The sequence below is a fragment of the Pteropus medius genome, unplaced genomic scaffold, assembly GCF_902729225.1.
Source record: "Pteropus medius unplaced genomic scaffold, Ma_sr-lr_union100, whole genome shotgun sequence".
In the NCBI taxonomy this organism is placed as follows: domain Eukaryota; kingdom Metazoa; phylum Chordata; class Mammalia; order Chiroptera; family Pteropodidae; genus Pteropus; species Pteropus medius.
In genome coordinates this window covers 11,810,914-11,816,339 of record NW_024354499.1, presented here as the reverse complement: position 1 = coordinate 11,816,339, position 5,426 = coordinate 11,810,914, and the positions used below count along the sequence as shown (strand labels likewise).

Genomic DNA, 5,426 nt, shown 5'->3' with positions numbered 1-5,426 from the left:
TCTTCTAGAGCTCTAAATGTGATAAAAAGTGCAAACACTTTTAAGAAACTTTCTTAGAACAACTCAACTAACATCTCATTGCCTAGCTAGTCACATAACCACTCATAATTTATGGAAGAGTAGCAAATGCATAAGTATTATTTATTTTGGCTGGAGAATTGTTGCTACAATAATATATGAGTTTAATTAGTAAGAAAAAGCAAGGAGTGGGTAGCTAGTTGGAGTCTGTCTTTATTCTAATCAAATCTGAATTTTCAATAGTGAGTTTTAAAAATGTACAAAAGGAATGAAGAAATGAGTGAATAAAGGCAGTTATAATAGTTTCCACAATAGATTATCAGTGTATGAATTATTTCATTGGTTTTGAGAATAGAGAATTTTCCTTTTAGTTCAATAATTATATTTTACGTCTATAGCTGCCATTTACAGTACTAAATACAAAAAAGATATTTCTAGCCTAAAGAGCTCTCTTAGTGTTCTTAGGGAGATAAACAAATAAAAATTTTAGTAGCACAAAAGTCAAGAGAGATTTTCAATGGATCTAGAGAAAGATTTGTCCCTCATAGCTTTGATGGTTTTTATTTTTGCTAAGATATTACTTGCTAGTTACTATTAAGTGAGAGAGAGATTGACAAAATAAAATGACTTTGGCAGATGATGCTTGAAGGTAATGAGTTCAAATGTGTCTGTGGATATTTCAGCATTCTTCATTGTATCTGGCACATACAGACATCCAAGAATTGTTTGGTGTATTAATGAGGATGACTAGAAATGCTTATTTTATATTTTATTTTGATGTTCAGTAAGGATATCAAAACCTGACTCAAAATATTAGGTATCTATACGGTACAAATAAAGTATAGATGAGGAACCCTTACGAGCTGCAGTCTATTAGTCTTTAAATTAGCAAGCTGTCTGAAAGAAGAGCCTACAGTATTGGAGTATTTGAACTGATTAAAAAGATAGGAAAGCCCGTAGTTCAAAAAAAAAAAAAAAAGGTATAGTATTGATTAATTTTAAACAATATAAGATTATTATTATTACTATTATTATTATTATTTAGGTGAGGCAACCTTTGGTTGACCTCACAGATTGCAACGATCTTGTCAGTTTACAATCCCTTATTTTTTTTATTTTTTTATTTTTTACACCTGCAGCACCTGATCTTCCTAGGTGGTCTCCCATCCAAGTATGAACCAGGCCCGACCCTGCTTAACTTCCGAGATCAGACAGGATCGGGCTTGTTCAGGGTAGCATGGCTGTAGGCTAAGACTAATATTATTAACTTAAGATAATAATATTTTATATTACGTTATTAATAAAATAAGTATAAGTTATTTTAATCATATCATGGCAGCTTTGCTAAATTAGACATTTGCATGTTTAAGAATGTATTTGTAGTAGCTGTGTAAATACAACCATTTCAGAGATATTGTGTTGGCTGGCTTTTTGAGTAATAATCTAAGACTGATCATCAACAATGTAGAATTCTTCAGTTTTGCCAATTCTTCAGGGACTGAATACAGGAACAGATGCATAGAGATTCTGAAAAAGCATGAGGTTTGGGTTCAGACAGACCAAGTATGTGAACATTGTACTATTTAACTTCTTTTAGTACAAGTTTTATAATTTGTAAAAAGAGATGATAATACCTAACATATAGCAATTTGGTGAAGCTGTTAAAGCATGTGGTAAGTTTCGATGCAGTGTCTGATATATTATTTAAAGCCTCAATATATATTTAATTATATATGGTTTGGACTTTGGTTATACTCTGGATAACTTAGTAACACTTCTGAAGGGATTGCTCTAGAATCATGCAGTGCCCATCTTAGAACGAACTAATAAAACTCTACTAATTTTGTTAGTACCCATAGAGGATGATTGAGAGAAATAAGATTAGTCCTTAAGTGGTATATTTTGCTCTCCATCAGGCTGACTTTTTAATAATAAGGACCAGGGAAGAGAAGAATTAGTGTTAGAGAGAGTCTGAAGTTCAGGACAGCATGAGGTTACACCGACAAGTATTTTTTTGGTAAATGATCTGGAAAATTCATTTCACAACAGCAAAGTACAAACTGTCTATGGACTACGTTAGCATGTGCATGCATTTTTTTGCACGATTATTGAGAAGTGCAAAGTGGCAGGATTTCAGCAGGAGATGAAAGGCTAAGGACAAAGTGCTAAATAAAGTAGAACAATCTAGGAGTAGGGAAGCTGATGCACTGTTGATCTTATGAATACAAAATCTGATCAGACAAAAAAAAGTATTAATTAGGGTAAAAAAAAACTCTTCATTAGAAATTCATCATTTTTATATATTGGCTCTCAAAAATAAAATAGGATGCTGCTGGCAAAACACTGATGACCATTTGAATGCACACATTTAGGGCAATGCTGTTGGAAATGGATGCAGTGTAGTTATAGAAAATGACTGTAAGAGAGACAATAAATAGTTGAAGAGGCAAAGGAAGGCAAAGCTGCATAGAAATATTTCACTCATCAGGGGGGATTATGAAACATGATTTGGTCAGCAAGCATGCTGCAAAAGTCACAAAGTGATCAGAAAATCAGAGACTAATGAATACCTTAGATCACATAGTATCAAAAAAATTAAAATGAAAGGAGAGCATGATAGGCAGTATGAAGAATATTACCTTAAAGAGGTGATTATAGGAGAACTGGGAAAGAGAAGGTTGTTAAAATCTAGAGGCTTTCACTAATCTCACAAGCTATTCATCTATTATCCTCTCATAGATGCAAAAATCAGCATGAATAGTGATTTTTTTTATTCTTTTTACTATTTGGAACTATAGTATAGAATTCAAAAGTCCTATGCATGCAATTGTTTATTTTCTATCTTAGGATTTTTTATTGAAGCAAAAGTTTGGTATCAATTTACCCAATTCAGAAGACAGGCACTCAGAGATTTGCGAGGACTATTTGGAATAAAAATACAGATTTATCTTGGCAGCCTTGGTTTTTGATGGTTAATCAGTCTTCAATCATATCATGTAATATTAAGAACTAAGAGTCTTATAAAGTAATAGAGAATCCCTAAAGATGAGCATAATATAACAGTGAAGCATCTAGGGAGCTAGTTTCACTGAATGTAATGACAGGAAGACAGTGATTGCTGCAAGTTCTGTCATTAGATAGCATGACACCAGCCATTGGTATGATGCCCAAGGAGAGAATGAGGCACTAAAGAGTTTAGACGAACAGGTCCCAGAATCCAGAGAATAATCGGAAATTCAAGTCTTGAGATTTGGGATCTGGAATTTGGCATAGGTAACATTATATCTGTATGATAAAATCACCAAGCTTAATGGAAACCCTGATTTTATCATTAGGATAACTAATATGAGCAAATTTAATGTTAAATCACATCATAGTTGAACTAAATGTACTGCGCGGTTAAAATACTTTAAAGTTTTCAGCCATATTCAGAAAGAGGGTAGAAAGCATATTGAAAATGAGAAACATCGATGGATCTACTGACAGTGGTAGAGAAAATATAAAGATGGCAGACTGTAAACCAATAATTATAAAAACCCAGTAAATTTATATGGCTTCTTTTTTTTTTTCTATTTCTGATCACTATCTACTAATACAGGTAAGTCTCACAGTCTAAATATTATACTTATTTAAGAAAGTTATTAAGATGCTCGATTGATTAGTGTTCTCATTTCTTAGCACAATTTGTTCTTTTCCAAATTTCAATCTTTCTCCTGTGTAATTTGGTTCATCATCAATGAGATCTGCTATGACAACGTATCCCAACATTTTTCTCTTTTTTTCTTTTACTAAGGAACTTGTCTCAAAATTACAAACTGTCAAAAATAACTTCCTAGAATGTTAAGTATGTCAAGATGAAATCATTGATTTCTCTTCCAAGATGATTCCTCTTCTAGATTCTTCCATATGCAATCTATTTTCATTATTCGTGGGTTTCATATTTGTGATTTTGTCTACTCACTAAAATTTATTTTTAATCCGAAAATCAATACCCATAGCACTTTTGCAAATATATAAAATTTTTTGAGTCATCAGGACATGTTTCCAGCTGATGTAAAAAAAATGGCAGTGATCTGCCTTGTGTTTTGGTTCTCATAACATAAACAAGTGTGTTTTTTATGATCTATTTAGTGTCTTCACAATTTTGTTCTTTTTTGGTGATTTTGCTATTTTAAATGGCCCCCTAGTGTAGTGCTGAAGTGCTTTCTGGTGTTCTCAAGCACAAGACTGTGGTGTGCCTTACAGAGAAAACATACATCTTAGATAAGCTTTGTTTAGGTGAGAGTTACACTGCTATTGGCTATGAGTTTAATGTTAGCAGGTCAAAACTATATATTATATATTCTGTCTTTAAGTAGAAATACATGTAAGTCAAGGTTATGTAATGATTGATCAATAAAAATGTTGTGACCAGAGCCTCAGAGGAACCTAACCTTGCATTTCCCTAAGGGATAAGGGTTCAGTATTTAATAATTTGTTGTTCAAGGTGACTTTATACAACATAATTATAACAAAATATGAAAATCAACTGTATATCAGCAACTATATTATTTTTAACATTATTTACACATTCAATATCTTAGGTTTGGGTCTTTTTTTAATTATACCCTAGATGAATGACTAGGGCAAAGGTGAATTCTGATTTGGGCCAGGAAAAAAAAATCTGGCAAGAAATGTGTGAGACCCAAGAGCAAAAAGTCAGCATAATGGGATGGCTGAGTTTTTTAAAGATAAGCAGGCAAATATGAGCAGAGAATTGTATAAGAAGGATGCAGAAAACAAAAGTCAGATATAATAAACAGCTCTGTCAAAACTATAGGTACTTTGGTATCAGGTTATAGAGGGTAGGAAGTGATTCAGTCAACAGCCATCATGTGTGCCCTGCATGTGACATGCCATCCTGCCTTCCTGGCAAGGAGTGGCCCCATATTCCTCCTGATGTCCTGAGGCTTGTATCTGTTCAGAATATTGGTACTTGTTTATATTCAGTAGGTATATATTCTGTTGTTTTAAGCTTTTCTTCCTCTAATATTTCTATTAAAATTTTTCGTCTTCACACATCCAACAGAACCTTTGCAATTTCAGCCTTGAGCAATTCCTAGAAGAAACCAACATTTGTAAGAAACCATGATCATCATTTCCTCCATCCACAAATAAAGGTAATACTAGTACTAACTGCCTATATTTAGCACAGGATGGCCTTAAGCATATTAAGCGCATGTAAGAAAACATTTCTATTAATTTATGGATTCTCAGAGCCCTTTACTCCTCCTAACATTGTGAGGCTTTCCAGTTCTCTGATAACTACATTTTCCAGAGAATGTATAGAACTCAAATTGATTATTGATTATCTCCAGCAGAAGGTGTATCTTCTGTGAACTTTACCCCTGTAAAGTGAGTTTAATTTT

At 33.1% G+C, this 5,426-nt stretch overlaps 1 pseudogene; it reads right to left on the bottom strand.

The window, feature by feature from the left end:
- Window positions 1–1,148: 1,148 nt before the first annotated feature.
- LOC120594640 (uncharacterized) lies at window positions 1,149–1,267 on the bottom strand (annotated as a pseudogene).
- Window positions 1,268–5,426: the final 4,159 nt, after the last annotated feature.